Here is a 23,346-nt window from a genome sequence, read left to right on the forward strand (position 1 = left end):
AGGCGCCCCAGTAATTACTTTTCTTTCTCCATAAGCACCTTGCTCTAACAAGAACATACATGAGATGAATATTTTGATAATTTTTATTCAACAAATTTGGACCACCTACTCAGTATCAGATACTGTCCTACCTTCCCTACCTGTTCTTTAATTCCAAACCCATTCCATTTGTGTTTCAATCTCTCCAGAAAGAACAATATAAAATGAAAATGCCTATTTCTTACTTAGAAGATTGAAATCTCAAAAAAAAATTATATGAGCTTCTCTTGTTTCCCAATAAAAACCTGCCCCACTAGACTGAATGTCCACTGAGAGCCAGAACAGGGCCTAATTCACCTGGGTCCTAAGCTCAGACTGGTTCAGTGGGAGACAAACAGCAAGGCCTGGACAGAGGGGAGGAGAATGTAGGTCAGCACCAACCACGGAAAGCCAAGGCCTCAGAGTATGGCCTCTATTTCCTAGACCAGTCTGTCCATCCAAGAACACTGGGAAGGAAAGGGACAGGAGGATCCAGGCAGACACCTGCTTTTGCTTGGTCTTTCGTGGGAGATGAGCCCACTGTCACCACCCAATGATGTGAGTCAAGACCCAGCCTTCCAGTCAAGTTCAAAAATAGGTCAAAGACCTGAGAAAGTGTACACTGGATCCTTACCCCCTTCCTACCTCCTGGGTGCCTCCTGCCTCACCTGCCATCTCTCCACTTCCCCGCACCCCCAGCCTTGGCCAATGCCTTATCCACGATTCCTGGCTCACACCTGACCTCTGGTCACTCTGGGCTCCTCTCCTCCACAAACTGGGACACTGCATCACTGCCCAGTGCTGACATGTCTACTGACCTTCAGGTTCTCTATTTATCTTCAGGACAGGGCTCCAAGTCCTTTTCTCCCAAGGACTGCCCTTCCTTCACCACTCCAAGAGTGCTTTTCCTCCTATCCAATCATGTCCAATCCCTACCACTCATTTAACGATGAGTAACCTCCATAGCACGTCCTCCTGAACACAGAGCCACAGATGTTCCCAGAGCACAATTATGCTCCACTTAACTCGGACCGCTTACTCCCACTGCACGCAACCCAACCCTTCAATGGAACAGGTGTTCAAAAAACACAAATCAATGTTTTACCTCAAACGTGACACTCTACCGAAGTTAATGCCTTCCCTTTGCTTTACCACTTCACAAACAGCTAGATGCCTCCAGGGTCAAGCATGAGACTTCTCAGGAAGAGGGGAGCAGAAGGCACCCCTTTTTTTTTTTTAAGATTTTATTTATTTATTTGACAGAGACAGAGACAGCCAGCGAGAGAGGGAACACAGGCAGGGGGAATGGGAGAGGAAGAAGCAGACTCATAGCGGAGGAGCCTGATGTGGGGCTCGATCCCATAACGCCGGGATCACGCCCTGAGCCGAAGGCAGACGCTTAACCGCTGTGCCACCCAGGCGCCCCAAGAAGGCACCTCTTTCTGATGCACTGATCACCCAAGGTCAACTTCAGCTTGCTTCCTCAGTGACCTTATTCCCCTGCTTTACCCAGCACTCAGCTGCCATAATGAGGAGTGTTGTGCTCTGGATGCAACACCTTAAGACTGGCATGTGACCCTGCAGCCTCACAGCAACCCTAAGGAACACCCAATGTCTCCTTTATAACATGAAAAAAATGGAGATCCACAGCCAGTAGGAGGCAGAGCCAGCACCCGGAGCCCAGTTCACCAGATTAACTTGCCCAAGCCACAACTGCCATCACCCGGCTCTTGCATTCCAGGCAGCTCATGACAGCTGCCTGTGGCATCAGGTCCACCCTTACCGCCTGGCACAAAAAGAAGTACTCATAAGCGGTCATTAAGTGGAATTTTCTTCTAGCTCCCTCTCGCCCTCCCGCTCCCAGTCCCCAAATGCTGCTTCCTCCGGGAATCTGCCAAACTCAGCCCTCTAGTATCTCACGAGCCCTCCAACACGCCTTTCCTACTTTGCTAAATTCTCAGCTCTGATTTGCCCACATAGTCTAATGATGGCACAGGGAGGACACGGGTCAGACCCAAGTCTTCCTATGACACTGGCATCCGCTTGGGGGAGAACTATGTCAAGACCCCCTGAAACACAGGGGACATGTGCTCCACTGCCTCAAGGGACACTGCACCATTCGTTCAAACAGTCATGGACACTGCCTGGGGAGCTGGATTTCAGGGTCCCTGGTATCGACATCCAGGGATAGCCTTCCTCTTTAGAGATCAGTTCAGTGGTTCTGATAATATCCCTACCAATTGAGTAGCAATACATTCTTTTTGAGCAGGCAGGGTGTTCTTTTATTTTGTTGCTAGAGTCCAGCTTACTCTGATGATACCATGTTCACTTGTTCCACATACAACAAAAATCAAAAACTGGACACTCACAAAACTCCTTTATTCAACTGCAACATGATTAAGTAACTGAATACAAAATTAGTTTTAGAAGACTTTCAGTAAATAAAAAGATGTACCCTGCATCTGTACCTTGGTTTTAAATGACATTTCAACTAAAAGGCACCAAGGCTCCTTGTGGAAAGGGCTGATATCAGGCTGGGGCAAGGAGGCTGGAATGTCTAGTTGCATCAGAAAGGGAGTGCTCAAACAACGATGGGGACATGTCAAAAGAACACAGAAGGGACACCTGCTACCAAACCTAGGACACTCTGGGCATCAAAATAATGACAAGAATCATACTAAGTTAGCAATATGAACTAATAAGCCGATAACCCAATGAATAAATAAATGGGGGAGCCAAGAAAGCTCTTCTTAGGATAAGATGACACCAATACAGAAGGAATGATCTTAGAAGTATCAACAGATGCTCCAGGTAAAAGGTCAAAGTTTAAGGAAAAACAGGATAGCTACACAGTCTCAAAGCGTCCCGCCATAAACTACTTACTAATGGCAAAGGGAAAAACAGCAACTTTAAAGTAGAGAAAACTTCTTAACCAGTGCTGAGCATCAGAAACAAGCTGCATCTCAGGGCACCTGGGTGACTCAGTCAGTCAAGCGTCTGACTCTTGATTTTGGCTCGGGTCATGATCTCAGGGTCCTGAGATCAAGCCCCAGGCCCTGCATTGGGTTCTACCTCAGTGTGGAGTCTGCTTGGGATTCTCACTCCCTCTCCCTCTGCCCCTGCCCATACGAAAAACAGAGGGGCGCCTGGGTGGCTCAAGTCGGTTAAGTGACCGACTCTTGATTTTGGCTCAGGTCATGATCTCGGGGTCATTAAATCAAGCCCCACATCGGACTCCACAGTCAGTGCAGAGTCTGCTTGTCCCTCTTCCTCCCTCTCTGCCCCCCCCCACCCTCTTTCTCAAATACATCCTTAAAAAAAAAAAAGAAAGGAATGTGGGGCATGGTCCACCTCCCCTCTCAGGACCTCAATTCTTCCCTGGCAGAGCAGGGCTATTCATCAACGGTTGTGAGGCAAAGTCAGCACTTGAGCTCTGTAAACTGTGACAGCCTATGGAACCCTAACCCCACCACTTACTTCACACCCCAGCACTCTGCCCACTAGCATTCCAGGGTCCAGGCACCAAATTCCCAGACTGCATGATTCAAAACACACATCCCACTAGGCCCCCGAGCCCTCCAAGTTTATAAGGGGAAATGGGGGTATTTTAAAAGCATTTTCCTCCCAGAAACACTACAAACACAAAAAAAGGGCTTTGTTTATTTGTTTTAAAAGTGACTTGGGTTATAATGGAAGAAAATGTCACACTGGGGCCTGAAATTACTACACTGGGCTATGTTTGCTTAAGATTAAAAATAGTTTCATCTTCCCTTCCCAGGAGCCTTCCCTCCTGGAAGAAAAAACCCCGACTAGACCATCACCAAGTTCAGAGGTCCCAGAGCTACATGCCAAGATCTAGGCAGGCTTAACCTAGTGTATCTCAGCATCAGATTCCCACTAACAATTTCCGATCACGACTTGGAAGATATACAGCAAGCCTCACAATGATGCTATCAGCTGTCCTGCAGGCTTAATGCAACAAAAGCTAATTCATATGGGGGCAAAACCAACTCTTGGTTTAGACTCAGGTTATGATCTCAGGGTCCTGGGGTAAAGCCCTGTGTCGGGTGAGGTGGGGGGGAGTCTGCTTGGGGATTCTCTCCCTCTGCCCCTCCCCTATATGTGTGCGCATGCTTTCTCTCTCTCTCAAATAAATCGGTAGGTCTTCAAAAACAAAAAAACAAAAGATTCTCTCCCTCTGCCCCTCCCCTTCTTCTAAAAAAACAAGTAATTCATATGGAGGTAAAACAAATTCCAATAATACAATAGGGCACAAGTGAAAAATAGGCTTCTTTCCCAGGCCCTCTGGTGAGCAAGCTGGGTTTCTTCAGTAGCTGTCCACAAATGGTACATTTAATGTGTTTCTAAATCCATAAATAAGTACATCAATCTTTGATTCATTCTTTTTTTTTTTTTAAGTAGGTTCCACACTAGGCTTTTTTTTGTTAAGCTGTCCACAAATGACATATTTAATGTGTCTCTAAATCTATAAACAAGTACATCTCTCTTTAATTCATTCATTTTTTTAAAGTACACTCCATGTGGAGGACCTGGGTGGCTCAGTCGGTTAACCTTCTGCGTTTGGCTCAGGTCATGGTCCCAGGGTCCTGGAATCGACCCCCGCATGGGGCTCCCTGCTCAGCGAGAAGCCTGCTTCTCCCTCTCCCATTCCCCATTTGTGTTCCCTCTCTCGCTCCCTCTCTCTCTGTGTCGAATAAATAAATAATTTAAAAAAAACTAGGCTCCATGCAAGCCCAATGAGGGGCTTGAACTAACGACCCTGAGATCAAGACCTGAGCTGAGATCCAGTCAGATGCTTAACTGACTGAACCACCTAGGCACCCCTCTCTTTAATTCATTTTTTTTTTTAAAGATTTTATTTATTTGAGAGACAGCGCAAGTGTGAGCAGGGGCAGCCGGGGGGTGGGCGGGGGCGCTGAGGGAAAAGCAGATTTCCCACTGAGTAGGGAGCCCGACGCGGGGCTTGATCCCAGGACCCTGAGATCATGGCCTGAGCCAAAGGCAGATGCCCAACCGAATGAGCCACTCAGGTGCCCCTCTTTAATTCATTCTTTTCTTTATTTTTTTAAGATTTTATTTATTTGCCAGAGAGAGAGAAAGCACAAGCAGGGGGAGTGGCAGGCAGAGGGAGAAGCAGGCTCCCTGCTGAGCAAGGAGCACGAAGCAGGACTCAACCTCAGGACCCTAGGATCATGACCTGAGCCAAAGGCAGCCGCTCAACCGGCTGAGCCACCCAGGCGCCCCTCTTTAATTCATTCTTAAAGCTCAAATGAAATCACGTATTTCATAACTGTTACTCTTTAAATTTTACTAGAACTGGGAGACCTCAGCCCCCTGGCTGCACCGACCTCCTCGCTCACCCTAGCTGCCTGTAGCACATCTAGGTGTCTGCATCCTGCCTGTTCTGCTCTCGAGGACGCTCTCACTTTTACACCTGCATTCTTCTGGGAGGAAATCTGAACATAAAATCCTCGATGTGGAAATCAAATCAAATTAGAATTGACAAATATTGGCAAAATGCCTTCAATTTAGGTTCCTGCCTTAAAGATTGAGTGACTTTTCCCTTACTTTCACTAGAACTGAAGTATTGGCAAACTCCTTCAGTAACAACATAAGAGGAAGGAGGGTGGGACGGGTTGAAACACAGGAGAGAGCAGTTTGCCCCTCTCGTATTGCTCGACTATTGGCCACGATGGGCAGCAGGTACCATACATTCAAACCGGGAGTAGAGGTGCTTCATGGTCAGTCAGCATGGCAGTATGGGAGGGTGAGCATCCAGACGACTAATGAATCAAAACATGGTGCTATGTTTTTCTAGTCAAACTTGACTACCTCAGAGGAAAATTGCTATGGAGAATTTATGGGCGAATGACTCCAAATAATAAGGTGTTTGTGGTGCTCTTTGCTCCCATTGTTGCTTCCCTGGACCAGCCCTCTGAACCAGGCCACCTCCTGGGCCCACCCCAGAACAACTCCAGTGCTGAACACAAGGACAGGGGAGGGAAGCAGAGACTATTTTGGGGCTCTCAAGTCTAATCTTCATCCTGTGGTTTCACTGTTCTGAAAAACATTAACCTTCTTACAGCATTAGGTCCAAATCTAAGTTTGATGCCTGCTGTCCTTCAACTGCGGAGCAGGGCCTGACAAGGAATGCTGGAGCCCAGCTGTTCTGGAGGTGGCACCCTCCACTCTTGGGGCCCTGGGGAAAGAACCATCTATCCCAAGCCAGTGCAGCCATCTGGGACAGGCAGTCTGTGCCTAAGCAGAGAAGTACTCACCAGTTCACGCTCATCTTTCTCTCAGATCAGCCTGACTTATATACATGGACAATCGACCCAACAGAAAGTGGTGCCCACAACAGCAACGGACATTCCAAAGTCCTAAAGTGACCTTCCCAACTCTATTTTCATGCTCGTTCCTGGTTCAAAGGCTGCCTGGAAAAACCGGGTGACCTAGGCAACTTCACCAAGATGAGGAGTAACAGGAACTGGGAGCCATACTCTGCCATGAGGACCAGGATACAAACCCTGGAGAACACCAGGACTAGAGAGAAGGAGCATGAGGCCCCTCAGCAGACATTATGGTTACATTATCTTCTAGAGCCATACACCAAACTACTGAGGGAGGAAATGACCGGTGCCTGAGACATGGTTCAAAATTATGTGGGGTGGGGTAGTGGTTGGAAGTGTGAGTAGGGATTCACTGTACTAGTCTTTGAGTGTACCTGAAATTCTCCATAATAAAAAGTTCAAAAATAAAATACAGTAAGAGGCATATATACAAAATTCCCAGTAATTAAAACATCAAATATATCCAGCAATTCATTCTTAGGTATATGCCAATAGAAGACATGGACAATGCCTGATTTCAAGCCACATTACAAAGCTGTGATCACCAAGACATCATGGTACTGGCAAAAAAACAGACACATAGATCAATGGAACAGAATAGAAAGCCCAGATATGGACCCTCATATCCATGGTCAACTAATCTTCGACAAATCAGGAAAAAATATCCAATGGAAAAAAGACAGCCCCTCAATAAGTGGTGCTGGGAAAATTGGACAGCTATATACAGAAGAATGAAACTCGACAATTCTCTTACACCATACACAAAGATAAACTCTAAATGGATGAAATACCTCAATGTGAGTCAGGAACCCATCAAAATTCTAGAGGAGAACACAGGCAATAACCTCTTCGACATTGGCCACAGCAAATTCATTCAAGACATGTCTCCAAAGGCAAGGGAAACAAAAGCAAAAATGAACTTTTGGGACTTCATCAAGATAAAAAGTTTCTGCACAGCAAAGCAAACAGTCAACAAAACTAAGAGGCAACCCAGAGAATGGGAGAAGATATTTGCAAATGACATTACAGAATAAAGGGCTGATATCAAAGATCTATAAAGAGCTTCTCAAACTCAACACCCAAAAAACAAATAATCAAGTCAAAAAATGGGCAGAAGACATGAACAGACACTTCTCCAAAGAAGACATATGAATGGTTAACAGGCACATGAAAAAATGTTCAGGGACGCCTGGGTGGCTCAGCTGATTAAGCATCTGCCTTTGGCTCAGGTCATGATCCCAGGGGCCTGGGATCGAGTCCCACGTCGGGCTCCTTGCTCAGCGGGGAGCCTGCTTCTCCCTCTGCCTACCACTCCCCCTGCTTGTGCATGCTCTCTCTCTAAAATAAATAAAATCTTTAAAAAAAATAATGTTCAAGGGGCGCCTGGGTGGCACAGCGGTTAAGCGTCTGCCTTCAGCTCAGGGCGTGATCCCAGCGTTCTGGGATCGAGTCCCACATCAGGCTCCTCCGTTATGAGCCTGCTTCTTCCTCTCCCACTCCCCCTGCTTGTGTTCCCTCTCTCGCTGGCTGTCTCTGTCAAATAAATAAATAAAATCTTTAAAAAAAAAAAAATAATGTTCAACATCATTAGCCATCAGGGAAATTCAAATCAAAACCACATTGAGATACCACCTTAAACACCAGTCAGAATGGCAAAAATTAACAAGGCAGGAAACAACAAATGTTGAAGAGGATGTGGAGAAAGGGGAACACTCTTACACTGTTGGTGGGAATGCAAGTTGGTACAGCCACTTTGGAAAACAGTATGTAGGTTCCTCAAGACGTTAAAAATAGAGTTACCCTATGACCCAGCAATTTCACTACTGGGTATTTACCCCAAAGATACAGAAGTAGTGAAAAGAAGGGCCACGTGCACCCCAATGTTCATAGCAGTAATGTCCACAATAGCCAAACTGTAGAAGGAGCCAAGATGCCCTTCAACAGACGAATGGATAAAGATGTGGTTCACATATACAATGGAATATTACTCAGCCATCAGAAAGGATGAATACCCACCATTTGCACTGACATGGATGGAACTGGAGGGGATTATGCTAAGTGAAATAAGTCAAGCAGAGAAAGACAATAATCATAGGGTTTCACTCATATGTGGAACATAAGGAATAGCATGGAGGACATTAGAAGGAAGGGGAAAATGAAGGGGGGGAATCAGAGGGGGAGACGAACCACGAGAGACTCTGGACTCCGGTAAACAAACTGAGAATTTCAGAGAGGAGGGGGGGTCGGGGGGATGGGTTAGCCCAGTGATGGGTATTAAGGAGGGCACATATTGCAATGAACACTGGGTGTTATATGTAAATAATGAATCATGGAACACTACGTCGAAAACTAATGAAGTACTATATGGTGACTAACATAAAAAAAAAAAAAACCTAAAAAAAAAAAAAGAAATACATTATAGGAAGAAAAAAAAAGACAATGAACAAGAATATTAGTATCAGTAGTATTCATGATGTCAAAAACTGGACATAGCCCAAATGTCTACCAACACGAAGAGCAGTAAATTGTGATATATTCATATGAAATATTATACAACAAAAGAGAACTGCTGTACAGAACCCACAGATGTCAGAGACCTAATGTTCAGCAAGAAAAAAGCAGACAAATGAGAGTACACACACACACACTCGATCGTTCCACTTACATGAAGGTCAAGAGCATCAAAACTAAGCCCATGGACAGAGGTCAGAAGAGTGGTTTATTTTGGGGAGATGCTGACTGGAGAAAGGCATGATGGAACCTTCTGGAAATGTTCTATATCTTAATCTGAGTGGTATATACATATATAAAAATGTGTTGAGCTATACATCCATGATTTGTGCATTTTGCTACATGTATAAATTATGCGTCAATTTTTTACAAAATGGTGACATCAAAAAATGTACTCGTTACCAGGTACTGGTTACCAGGAGATTCAGTGAAACAGCTTTAGCTATAAAAGAATACATTTTCAAAGCCTGAAGAATAAGAAAACTCAGCTCTGGCCTAGGATAAATTGGCTAGGGCCTACTCCCGGCTGACCACCTGAGGTGAAAGCAGGGACTCCCTCTAAGTACTTTCACCACTAGCTGACCACGGACACCAAAGAACACCAGAGCAGCCAACACTAGGAAACATGGCTTTAACTCCTGCTTTACCACACTAAGCAAGTAGCCATAGATGTATCTCACAAAAATCTGAGTAATTCAATTCTTTTTAAAGACATTTATTTATTTGAGATACAGAGAGCGCAAGTACAGGGCAGAGGGAGAGGGAGAGGGAAAGTCTTACGCAGACTCCTTGCTGAGCTCAGAGCCCCACACGGGGCTGGAAACCACGACCCTGAGATCATGACCTGAGCTAAAATCAAGAGTCAGACGCTCCACAGACTGCACCACTCAGGCGCCCCCTGAGTAATTCAATTTTTAAATGAAATGGTAAAGATCTCTCTCACACAGGGGAGTCAGCACTCCCCTCAGCACCATGCTAGCTGCCTGACACCCACTCCTCTGGGCAGCTCCTGAGCATGGCTAAGCAGCTTCAGCAGCCCTTCCTCCAGCGCAGCCCACACCCCCCTGACTCTGGAATTCCTTACATTCTCCTCCCTGAAGGACAACCCTCAGAAAACCTGGATTCAAACCAAGAAAACAAAACCTGGTCTACCTCCTTAGGCCTAAGCAACCTTAGTGGACAGACATAATGCATGCAAAAATCTGAATTTACTTGGCTTCAAAATTATTTATGTCTAAAATAAATGAGGGGCGCCTGGGTGGCACAGTGGTTAAGCGTCTGCCTTCGGCTCAGGGCGTGATCCTGGCGTTGTGGGATCGAGCCCCACATCAGGCTCCTCTGCTATGAGCCTGCTTCTTCCTCTCCCACTCCCCCTGCTTGTGTTCCCTCTCTCGCTGGCTGTCTCTATCTCTGTCAAATAAATAAATAAAATCTTTTAAAAAAATAAATTAATTAATTAAAATAAAAAAATAAAATAAATGAAATCTTGAATGCGTGAAATAATACAACAAACACGACAGGCATACGTTAAGTGTCTCGGCACTAGGGGAAGGCCAGATAAATCCTGGTATGGTACATGATACCTCTTTTCGGGGGCAATTCCCACTGGTAGGGCAATGGGCTCGGTACACGTATACAGGAAGGTTTAGGCCAGCCGCCAGCACAGTCCTTTACCTCCAGATCCTCCCAGCAACAGTGGATCAGACAGCTGCTGTCTGAGGTAAGCACAGAGTCACCCTCACTTTAGACACAGGCTTGGGCTGCCCATCCAATTCTGGGGTAAGCTGGGTGGGGCCTGCAAACCAGAAAGCCAGGGCCAGCTGACAGGTTCCCGGGCCTGGAGCCTGGGCCTATTCTCACGCGGAAACCATCTCTGGCCCTCCACCTGCCCACATCTTTAGCCACCTGCTGGCATGGCAGCACTGGCAGCTGACACACTTCCCTATTCTGAAAGGGAAGTTTCTGTACCCAGAGCCTGAGACCAGCAAGTGAGGCCACGACCACAGCCCACATGAGCCTTCCACTGCTCACGCAGCCCACTGGCCTAAAGGCACAGATAGGAGGAAAGACTGGATTCTGGCCATTGTCTATGCTCTACCCATTTCTCCATTTCCTTACCACTGGGGCTGTGCTCTACAAGGAGAAAAAAATCCTCTGAAACAGCTTTCAAACACAGAGAAAATTTGTAAAACACAATAGTCATGGGACAGAGTGTGAGGCAACCGTTTAAATCATCAAGACCAACACCTCCATTTTACAGATCAGTAAAATGAGGCCCACAGTCCCTGCGATGGTGAGCAATGAAACAGGATGAGACTCCCGCTCCTGAGCCTCAAACCTTTTCCCATCAAACACCAGATAAACAAAGGGAGAAAGGAAGAGAGGAAAGCTGAAGAGAGGTGACAAGAGGGACAGATAGGGAAAGGCAGAGGCACTGGGAGTTGGGGGAAGGGAGGGCCTGAGAGGTGGATGGTACTGTGAGCCCACCCAGGTGAATTAGGCCAGAGGAAACATCCAGGCTCTTCCTCTTGCAACACCTGTCACACCGGTACTGGAGAGACGGGTTGGACGAGGACTGCAGAGCCACTGAGAGGCTAGGCTGGGCTGGGCCTGGGCTCTTCTCAGGGAAGTGGTGCTCTGGGTACCAGTTATGAGCAGTGTGGAACCAGAGGAAAGCAGCCTCCAGAGGAAAGACGCAAACCACCCCAGCTCTGCCACAGCGTCCGAACCTGACACTGATCAAGGCTTTGGATCTAGCTGCCAATTCACAGGAAATAGGAAGAAGAGCACGCTGACTTGCACCCTAAGACAGCATCAGCTAAATCTGGACTGTGGGAAGATTCCCACAGGGGGTCTGAGGGTCCAGGGTCTTGAGCAGATAATTGCAAGGAAAAGGGATAGAGTGGGTATCTGTAGATTAAAGAGTCTTAAAAGATATATGAAGTTTTAAAAATGGACAAAATTAAACTACAGTGCCTAGGGATACACATTTGGGAAATAAAACCAAAAAGAAATAGAAGGAAATGGATACAAAGGTAGGTTGGGGGCCTTTGGAAGGAAGGAGAGAGGGGGGTTGTAGCAGGGATGGGACCCACCAAGGGGCCTCTGGTAGGGCCAACAAAGCTTTATTTCTTGACCTCATAACTCACTAAGCTATACTTTTTTTTTGGGGGGGGGGTCTTGTTTTCTCTATTTTTGTTTTATTTTATACTAGTGAAGTTTAAAAACAGTTTAAAAATATATTTTTAGGGGTGCCTGGGTGGCGCAGTTGTTAAGCGTCTGCCTTCGGCTCAGGGCGTGATCCCAGCATTCTGGGATGGAGCCCCACATCAGGCTCCTCCGCTAGGAGCCTGCTTCTTCCTCTCCCACTCCCCCTGCTTGTGTTCCCTCTCTCACTGGCTGTCTCTCTCTGTCAAATAAGTAAATAAAATCTTAAAAAATATATATATATATATACATATATATATATATTAGAATATATACAAAGACCCAATTATTGGGTTGCACACCTGAAACTAATATGGTTACATGACAATTTTTTCTCTATTAAAAAAAAGGATTGATTTTTTTTCCTATATATACATATTTTTTTTCTTTTTTTCCTTTTTTGGGGGTGCCTGGCTGGCTCAGTTGATAGGATATGCAACTCTTGATCTCAGGGTGGTGAATTCAAGCCCCATGTTGGGTGTGGAGCCTACTTTAAAATAAATAAATAAATATATTGTTTCAATAAGATAAAGTGATATTGCAACAGAGTCAATGCAGAAGCAAACCCAGAATTCAGCTGTCTCCTACAAGCCAGATATTAAAGTATTTTGCAAAAATGCAAAAAAAGAAAATAATAATAACAAGATGAAGTAAACATAAACCTAAACCAGGGGCGCCTGGGGGGTGCAGGTGTTAAGTGTCTGCCTTCGGCTCAGGGTGTGATCCTGGTGCTCTAGGATCAAGCCCCACATCAGGCTCCTCCGCTAGGAGCCTGCTTCTTCCTCTCCCACTCCCCCTGCTTGTGTTCCCTCTCTCGCTGGCTGTCTCTCTCTGTCAAATAAATAAATAAAATCTTAAAAAAAAAAAAAAAAACCCAAACCAACCCTGGAAGAGCTTGAAGACCACGCAAAGCAGCGCACGCAGAAAGAGAACCCAGCCAGGAGGGCGAACACAGAGGGTAGTGCCACAGGCAACTAGGTGGGGACCTCTAAATCTGGGGTTTGGCATTAGGAACCCCCCAGTCTACTCCCCTGGGCCCACACTCTCCAACAGCGGTTAGGCACTAAGCTGATATTGCAGTCACCTGTGTGGCTCCTTGAGCCATCGCTCAACTGGTTCCCAGCGATAGAGTAAAGGTGGGCTGTTTATTTTTTTTTAAAGATTTTATTTATTTATTCATTTGTCAGAGAGAAAGAGAGAGCACACAAGCAGGGGGAACAGCAGCCAGAAGGAGACAAAGGCTCCCCACTGAGCAGGGAGCCCAATGCAGGACTCAATCCCAGGGTCCTGGGATCATGACCTGACTGAAGGCAGCCACTCAACTGACCGAGCCACCAGGTGTCCCAAGTGTGCTGTTTATTTTTAAGTGGGTGACCAAAACATGTCCCCTCCAGGCATTATTCCTTCCACTGCTGATTTTCCTGACCCCCACAGCCTGAAGGGTTTTAACTTGCTTCCCTGGTAAAGCATACCAGCACTGCCTTTCAGATTCCACAATTCCTCAGCTCTGGCCTAGTCCAACCTCACTGCCTCAGTTTCTGTTCAGAAGCTACCTCTATTTATACCACCATGAACCCATCATGTCAGGGCTGGCCAAAGTCTCTGCACCCACCTCGCATCCCTACTGCTAGCCAACTTGACTCCACAATGGTCTCTAGTCCCCACCCCTCCCTGTCCCCTGTGCCTTCTACCTCCTCCAGCTGACCTGGGGATTAGCAGAACAAACCTAACAAAGTTCCTCCTCTCACTGTTATCTTCTCCCTCCCCTCCCCTTTCTCTAATTCCCCTCCCATCTCTTACTGCAGCTTCCTCAATTATCCCCCAAATCCCCCCACACATCCTTATCCAAATCACCAAACCAAGAGGGCTCCGTAGTTCACTTTAACCAGTCTCTGAAACACCATTTTGCAGGCCCCACCAGGGTCACCTAAGGCACAGCATCAGGGCCAGAAACTGGCCCAACGGGTCAGACACATCTGTGTGTGCCCAAATGTCAGCCTGGCTTTGAAATAATCGAGAACTGTAGCATTGTCTAATCGCTGTGTTGTATGCCTGAAACAAATGTACCACTATGTGTCAACCATACTTCAGTAAAAATATCATCACCATCATCGCCATCATCACCATCATCACCATCATCTAGAACTGCCTCCCAGGCTCTCCAAGATCCTCTCCCTGATCCCTCACATCAGCCTCTGAGACAGGCCTAGCATCCCACTCCCCCTTATGATGAATCAGAAGCATACTGACCGCCTGTGGTCACTTCCCCAGGGTGGGATCCTCAGCCTCTCCAAAACACACTTTCTTCTGAAAAATACCAATGGAGAGGAAATAATCTTTACTTCTCTTCCCTCTTTTGCCTGGTGCAGACGGGGCCCATACCTGTCTCACCCATCACCAGATCCAACCCTGGAGCCTCGCACAGTGCCCAGGACAGGACAGGGACTAAAAAAACACCTGCTGAATAAAGGAACAAATCACTGAAACCCAGCACCAACAGGGCCTGCCCGTGCGTGCCAGCAGACAGTCCTCTCCACAGCCCAAAGGCTAGCCTGTCTTGTAAGACTGCTTAATAGTCAGTATTTAATCTTATACACTCCTAGATCCAATTCCTTTTGTCTTTAACTTTTTCCAATTATAAGCATAGATTCATTAGGTATGCTAATGCACGTAAAGCACAGTAAGGAGCTGACACAAAATAAACGCGTCAAAATATACATACAGGGGGTGCCTGGGTGGCTCAGATGGTTAAGCGTCTGCCTTCGGCTCAGGTCATGATCCCAGGGTCCTCGGATCAAGCCCCACTTCAGGCTACCTGCTCAATGGGGAGTCTGCTTCTCCCTCTGCCTTTCCCCTGGCTTGTGCTCTCTCTCGCTCACTCTCTCTCTCAAATAAATAAATAAAGTCTAATAAAATAAAATAAAATATACATACAAAATACAAATAACCCAGTCGCCCATCATCTCATATGAGTGTAGTATTTCTGTGCTTTAGACAACCTACGGGAACAGACTAGCTAAGGAATGTGGGCATCGCTCTGTATACCACTGGGTGTCCTGGTTGCTCCACCTCAGACCCAAATCTGAAATAAAACTCCCAAGGTCAATAATCCCCCCACAATAACGAGAAATGGACTTGCTTCCACACTGGGGTTTCTCCTGTTCTACTGAGAATCAGCTCCTATACAGTGGCCTCCTCTGGACCGCACTGGTTCTGCACTGTCTGGGACGACTCCCAGGCCGGGAGCAGCCCTGTGGGCTCTGCTTCCCCTCTGGCCTCTTAGAGGATTTAGAGCGAGCATTTACAGCTTGATTTTCAACTCCCCTCTGGTGATATCAGATCATTTTCTTATCTGATAACAACCAACAGCTCTACCCTCATCTGCCTCTAACACAAAGGTCAGAAACCAAATGCCTCCACTATCCGGAAATCACCTGGAGACTTCCCCACTGGAAACCCAGAGGCAGCTCCCACCCAACACAGAAATCATAAAACACAGTACCTGTATCACCTAGAGGCTGGAACCCAATTTTTGCCTTTAGGACAATTAATCCTGCTTAGAAGTTGGGCATCACTGCCCGTACTCTCATCACACTCCAAAGATTTGTGCTCAGTTTGTCCCTCAAGGAGTCAAGGAAGCCCAGACAGTTCCAATTTCCAGGGAGGATGCTGGCTTTACAGAGTAAGGTTCAGACATTCCATACTAAGTTCCTCCTATTAACCACAAAAAAAAAAAAAAAAAAAAAAAAAAAAAAAAGTACAATTCCTGTTCTAAGGAATTCCAACCCTAGAGCTCTACTGAATTACATGCTCCAGGTACAGAATCCGCTGCTGCAAACACCCACTTGCTCCAGGTCTCTTAGAGCTCATGCTGGCAAAGTCAAAGTTTTATAAGTTACCCAGTCAGGAGGTCATACGGTCATGCGGGGGAAAAAATAAATACAGGTGTAGTCCTTTGAAAACCAAGGGCTTTCTCTCTAAGGCATGCCCTGCTGTTGATAACTAGAAAAGATACCAACATTATACAGAAAAAGAAAACAGCATTTCCGGTCACTCAACTCACATGGCAACCTTGCTAGTCTACACTCCTTCTACTTCACTGGTGAGATTCAAGAAAAAACTGAGCACAATCTCCAAAGAAACACCTTAAAAATCTAAACAATGTTGGGGCGCCTGGCTGGCTCAGCTGATAGAGCACGCGACTCTTGATCCACGGTCGTGAGTCTGAGCCCCACACTGAGCTCAGAGATTACTTAAAATAAGAAAATCTAAACAATGGTGGTTAGTTAACGGAGAGACCTTGGTCCTCAAACTATTTCAGTCCTCTACTCATCTTGACAGGGGCCAATGCCTCCAAGGACAATGCCCCCAACCCCAACAAGACACCACAGCATTCAAAGCTCCACAGGTAAGTGAGCAGTCAAGGCAGAGCTGCTTTCTGGGAGGCACCAGTGCCCTTGTGTCTGGGTTTGTTTCTATCAAACACCTGCTACTTATAAAATCACCTATCACGGCACTTGGGTGGCTCAGTCAAACATCGGACAGCTCAGGTCATGATGTTAGAGTCCTAGGATGGAGCCCTGAAACGCAGCTCCACACGCAGCGGGGAGTCTGCTTCTCCCTCTGCCTCTGCGCCTCCCCCCTGCTCGTATTCACCCAGGCTCCCGCTCTGTCTCTCTCTCAAATCTTTTTTTTTCCCAAATAAATAAGACCTTAAAAATCACCTATTACATACGTAATTGTAAAACACAAAAAAAAATATCCCCGAGCCCCTATTTCAACCTAAGAAACACAGCCAGCCTTTATTAAGTATTAGATTCGTAGTTTACATTAGAAAGGAAATGACAAATATAATATTAACAAGTGGCAATTAGAGTGGTGTAGAGCACATGACCAGCCAACCTTTAGCTCCTTTTTTTTTTTTTTAAGTTTTATTTATTTAAGTAATCTCTACACCCACCATGGGGCTCGAACCCAAAATCAAGAGTCAGATGCTCTACTGACTAAGCCAGCCAGGCGCCTTCTCAACAGTCCATGGGAAGGATATTCTATCCCAATTTTACTGAGGCAGAGAGGTCAAAGGTCTTACTTAAGGCCACATTAGGATACAAGGGTCCCAGGGGACTCAGTACATCTGGTAGGCTCCTTCCTCAGGCCCACATTTCTACTGCTGAGGACACTCAGTGTTTTCATTGTCCAACCTCAGTTTTGGTGCCAAAACTCCTGCTGATCTTCCCAAAATGCAATGACCTTCAGTGAGGAGACCTCACATCTTGGGAAGTCTGACCCAAAATACTATGTATGACCAGGCACTATCTGAAAGAAGTTCTCCTTTAATTTTTTTTAATTAATTAATTAATTATTTTTAAAGATTTTATTTATTTATTTGACAGAGAGAGACAGCCAGCGAGAGAGGGAACACAAGCAGGGGGAGTGAGAGAGGAAGAAGCAGGCTCCCAGCGGAGCAGGGAGCCTGATGTGGGGCTCCATCCCAGGACCCTGGGATCACGCCCTGAGCCGAAGGCAGACGCTTAACGACTGAGCCACCCAGGCGCCCCAGAAATTCTCCTTTAGAACTCAATACCACCTTACAACAACTGCTGGCATTTGCAGTGGGGCCTCAGCATGGCAAATATGTTTTATTCCTTTATTTGATAAAAACAAAATGCAAGTCCCAATTCTAAAACAGAGAAAAAGAAATGTATCACTCTGCTCAGGCAAGAGGATAAAATAAGCTAGATTTTCCCCCCTCTAATAAAAGGAAAAAAAAAAAAAGGTAGGAGGAAGGCAAACATCCAGGGTAGTGCTAGTGCCAGCTGTTCCTTTCATAAGACACTTCCACAGAAGACAAAGAAATCATACATACTGAAGCATCATGGAAAGAATGGAATTTTTTTATTCAGATAATCAACAACAATTTACAAGACCATTCCGAAGTCTCCCTAATCTGGGTTTTAGAGGAAGAAATTTCTCAGCAGCCATCCACGCAATCACATAGACTTCATGGAGAAACCCCCTTGGCAAACTTCAAGGGGACTTGATCAGGCCTTTTCCATCTTCCTGCCCCACCAGCTCACTCACCTACTCCTCACAGACTCTACCTACTAAAGCCAACAGCTGACCACACATCTGGCTCCCTGTCGGCAGCTAACACCCCTCGAAAAGAAGCAGCTCTGTCCGTCCACTCACCAAAACTCTAAGGACCTCATACTTCTTTTTTCCAGGGACACACTGGCCTGGGGTCAAGAGAACTGCCTGATGGGTCAGAAAGGCAGCTTGATATCAGCGGAGCACCTATATCCAGACAAACCTGTTTTTTAAAAAGCTGAGTCCCTCTGGCTTCCCCTATCTGGAGAATCGTATTCTGGCATTTCATCTTCAACGAGTTCTACAGCTGATTAAAGCTAAAACAAATATTTTCCAGCTTCAAGGAGATATAATTGAAGGCCAAAATAATTTTTAAAAATTTATAAAAATACTTTCATTCACAAATAGATTAATCCTATGCTTCCCAGAGGATTCCAAACATAAGAAAGGCCTGGAGGGAGTGCCCAGCCTCCTGTGACCAGGCACTAAGCCACCCTTGGGAGCAGCAGGCCTGCTTCTCCAAATATGGCCTCAAAACTGCTGCAAGCGTGAGCTCAGGCCTGCAAAGGGGTCCTCAAGAATGTTTATCAAGACGCGACAAAAGAGGGCAGACCTAGAGGCAAACAAAGCACAAGGACCATCCCTCAGAACAGTCCTGAAAGGCAGGGAAGCATGGAAGGAAGGGACTGTTTGCTGGGCCCTCAACACCCAGTAACCACAGCAGACAGGGCAGAGGCCACAGCAGACCTGACACTGCCGTGGAGGGCGGTGCCTGCAGGCACAGCCCACAATAGGCCCCATTCTCCCTGGAAGCTCATGGCAGAAGGGGAGAGGGGAGGCCAGGACATTCCTTCACCCCCTCACACAGAGAGAAAGGGCACAGGGAGCCCAGGGCGCCAGAGGCCTGCAGAAGAAGAAAGCATGAGCAGCCATTTTCCTTTCCAGCTTTCAGAATCAAAAAGAAACCCTTCCTAAAAGCAACCAGAAGAGAGACCTGAAGTGCCATCTGATTTACGTGGCCTTAGATGGTAAATTAGATGGCTTATACAAGAGCCCCCTCTCTAGTCAGCAGTGCCCAGCCAGAAAGGAATACAACTCAGAGCTCTGAGGGGACAAGGGACCCCACAGGCCCTGTCAGCTCAGGGCTGGCACTGCAAGCAGAAGAATCAACTTTTACTGCTAAGGATTTCTTCCCGGCACCAAGGAATCCAGTACCTTTTTTAAAGTACTTGAAAACTGGAAAAAGCACATCTTCAGACTGGCAAACACAGTATTTTAAGTCTATACTGTTGACCCTTCTGACAAAATATTGTGATCCTTTCCAGGTAAGCAGAAGCAACAGCTGGTAGCACAAACCCAGAAGAGAGAGTGAGACAGGAATCCTACTGTTATCTATTTGTGACTTTAATGAATTCTATTTTTAGATCTTTAATAAAGAGCTTCTCTTCCAGTCTCCTCCCACCAAATTTCTCTACTCGGGCAATTCAATCTTCCCAATACTGCTCAGTCTAAAAATATATATGACACTTCTTCAGGCATGCTTAACATAACAGGTAGAATAAAGTTCTCTAGACTTCCTCATTTTCCATAAGACACAGAATCCACCTCTGCTCAAGGGCTACTCAGCAGACTGGTCTCCGTTATTAAAAAATCCAGTAAGCAAGACTCCCTGAGGTCAGGGCAGATCTGATGCAAAGACAACCTACCAGCCCAAACAAGAGTATACACAGGATTTTTACAGTGACGAGAGATGCATGTTTTATGCAGGCATTCCATAGTAAAACAAAGGCCCAGAAAATGGATGATGTCTCAGGTTCTGATTAATAGTCAAATTAAAAGGAAATGCTATTTGGAATTCCATTATTGACTGTATAATTTGTCTTGGCAAAAATTGGCTAGACAATCAACCCAGTCCTGGAGAACAACTGAGCTAATTAAGAGAGGCATTTATGTCAACCAAGGCAAAACCGGTTCATTCTGCTATAGACAGCCTTGGGAATCTTAAGTAAACCTGTATCAACCCCCAGAATGCTTGGGGAGAAATGTTCCCAGCACACAGAGAGGTAAAACAGAAACGACCGTATCATTTGCAAAAACAAACATCTTCCAAGTCCACTAATCTGTTTCAATACATAGATACCAACTATTAGGAATCTGGGGGCACCTTGCTGGCTCAGTCGGTAGAGCATACGACTCTTGATCTCAGGTCGTGAGTTCAAGCCCCATGCTGGGTGTAGAGCTTATAAAAAATAATTAAAAATTAAATAAAATAAAAAAGAAAGAACTTGGTAAGAAGATTATAGATTGCCATCCTCCATATACAAAAATTCAACACCCATAGAAAAGAAAAGCAAATGCCAAACAGGGGACCAAGCTGGGCACCGGCCATTATCTCCCTGAATATGACACATCCTTCCAAGTGTCTCACTTGTCCTTGAGCTCCCCTCAACTGACACCCTCCCCTACACTTAGGGTATTCAAGGGCTGTGAACACCTCAGAAGAATGAATCTGTGGCTACACATACCCTCAATGGCAGAGAACACTGAGGCTGGGCCTCTGCATGGCTATAACAACTGCACATCCATGCAAGTCACAGAAAAGGGACTAGGGAAAACGTTCATAATGGAAGGAAGGGACTGTTTGCTGGGCCCTCAACATTCCATAACATTCATAAAATAAAGACCAATACAAACATGCCTCACTTGACATTACAGGTGTGCTCCTGCAAAACTGTAAGTCACATCACACTCTTTTCAAAAGCTTTATATTTAATATGGTGATAAGAGAGATTATAAAAAACCCTAATGCCCAAAGATGTTAATAGCAACATTACCTATTATAACCAAAGTAAGAAACAACCATCTAAGAACTAGGGACAGGTTAACCATTAGAAATGCTGTATTTCTGGGGCGCCTGGGTGGCACAGCGGTTAAGCGTCTGCCTTCGGCTCAGGGCGTGATCCCGGCGTTATGGGATCGAGCCCCACATCAGGCTCCTCTGCTATGAGTCTGCTTCTTCCTCTCCCACTCCCCCTGCTTGTGTTCCCTCTCTCGCTGGCTGTCTCTATCCTGTCGAATAAATAAATAAAATCTTTAAAAAAAAAAAAGAAAGAAATGCTGTATTTCTAGAACTCAGCTCATGCTATAATGCTAGCAGAAAAGCAGGATAAAAATGAAATCTATGCTGTAACCTAAACTCAGTAAAAGTGCTGCCCAAGGTCTACTGGAGGACAGCCAGGTCTCAGGGGATAATGGCTGTTCCTAGGGAGAACTGGGGATTGAAGGGATGGGTGGAAAAAAGCTTTCCCCTGTATAATCCTTTTGAACTTTCTGAGTTTGTACCATGTGTTGGTATTTCCTATTTAAATAAAGACTAGGGGCACCTGGCTGGCTCAGTCGGAAGAACATGATGGGATTCTTGATCCTGGGGTTGTGAGTTCAAGCTCCACATGGGGTGTAGAGATTACTTAAATAAAACTTTAAAAAAAGACTAAAATTAGGAGACAAAGGATTTTTCCTTTCTTTTCTACTTTTTACTTTCCAAATTTCTTAAAGATTTTATTTATTTATTTGTTTATTTATTTATTTCAGAGGGAGAGAGAGAGAGGGAGAGAGCAAGGGGAGGAGCAGAGAGGGAGGGAGACAAGCAAACTCAGTGCCACACACGGAGCCTCACAGGGGGCTTGATCTCAAGACACTGAGATCATGATCTAAGCCGAAACCAAGAGTTTAACCAACTGAACAACTCGGGAGCCCCCCAGATTTTTTTCTTTTCTTTTTTTTTTTTTTTTAAGATTTTATTTATTTATTTGACAGAGAGAGAGACAGCAAGAGACAGAACACAAGCAGGGGGAGTGGGAGGAGAAGCAGGCTTCCCGCCGAGCAGGGAGCCCGATGATGAGGGGCTTGATCCCAGGACCCTGGGATCATGACCTGAGCCAAAGGCAGACGCTTAACGACTGAGCCACCCAGGCACCCCGAAATTTCTTATTTTAAATATATGCATTACCTGATGCAGCTTTTTCCCACAACAGTGTTTTAAAATTCCATAATCATTTTGCCAAGTATGAAAGTATCCATCATCTTTCTTTTGCAGAAATCTCTCTGAAATTTTCAAGTACCTTACCTTGCCTTCTAGTGCTAGGCTGCTTTAAAAGCCTTATCTTCCTGAAGAGCAGAGGCCCTGCAGGAAAAGAAGGATTCAAAATTGGTGAATGCCCACAACCAAAATAGAATTACACCAAAGGAAGTGGGGAATGCCACTCAGTCTCCTGTCCACCCCACCAATCAGTCACCCTTCTTCATCAAAGGGTGACAAAGAAAACTAAATGTTTTCTGTAGAATTAATCTGGGACCAAAAATTATAAATAATTTCAAAGATAAAAAATAATTCCTATAGGGGCACCTGCTGGCTCAGTCAGTAGAGCATGAGACTTTTGATCTCAGGGTCATGAGTTCAAGCCCCATGTTGGGCACAGAGATTACTTAATAAAAAATAATAAAAATTAAAAAAAAAAATCTGGGGTAGCTGGGTGGCTCAACAGGTTAAGCGTCTGCCTTTAGCTCAGGTCATGATCTCAGGGTCCTGGGATCCAGCCTTGCATCAGGCTCCCTGCTCAGTGGGGACCCTGTTTCCCCCTCTCCTGCTCCCCCTGCTTGTGCTCACTTTCTCAGTCTCTGTCAAACAAATAAAATCTTTTAAAATATAAATAAATTAATAAAATTTTAAAATTTCCAATATCTAAAACTTAGTGATATTTTAACCTCAATGCTATTAAATGCACCCCATGATGTGTAGGACAAAGACATTCAGTCATAAAAGTGATTTTTTTATATTCAGCTGATTGTTCCCACTAGAAGCCTGCTTTTAAAATATGTTTAAAAAAATTTAAAGATAAATAAAATATAAATATAAATTGGGGGCCTGGCTGACTCAGTCAGTAGAGCATGTGGCTCCTGATCTCAGGGCTATAATTTCACACCCCACACTGGCTATTGAGATCGCTTAAGTAAATAAATTTAAAATTTTTTTTAATTTAAAATTTTTTTAAAAATAAAAGCATAAATTAAGTTAGCATACTGCTAAAGTTTCATTCAGATTTACTTCACTCCAACAGAGAACTCAGAACAGCTTCACCAACTTAGACACCTT

General features: G+C 45.3%; 1 protein-coding gene and 1 non-coding gene across 6 annotated transcripts in view; one reads left to right on the forward strand and one right to left on the reverse strand.

The window, feature by feature from the left end:
- DAG1 (dystroglycan 1) overlaps positions 1-23,346 on the reverse strand; it is a 68,074-nt gene that overhangs the window by 38,962 nt on the left and 5,766 nt on the right. For 2 of the 5 annotated variants that reach the window (XM_045778385.2, XM_045778384.2), the window contains exon 2: positions 22,321-22,377. The exons of 2 other annotated variants lie outside the window; for them this stretch is intronic. The gene's annotated coding sequence lies outside the window, so the exon portion shown is untranslated. Of the gene's footprint in view, positions 1-14,357; positions 14,415-22,320; positions 22,378-23,346 lie in introns of those variants that run through there. One more of the 5 variants, XM_045778389.2, reaches the window with a different exon arrangement.
- On the forward strand, positions 22,596-22,669 carry TRNAK-UUU (transfer RNA lysine (anticodon UUU)). The gene has a single exon. It is a non-coding gene; the product is annotated as a tRNA-Lys (tRNA).

Source organism: Ursus americanus, chromosome 14, assembly GCF_024610735.1.
Source record: "Ursus americanus isolate L20-20 chromosome 14, mUrsAme1.1.p, whole genome shotgun sequence".
Taxonomy (NCBI): domain Eukaryota; kingdom Metazoa; phylum Chordata; class Mammalia; order Carnivora; family Ursidae; genus Ursus; species Ursus americanus.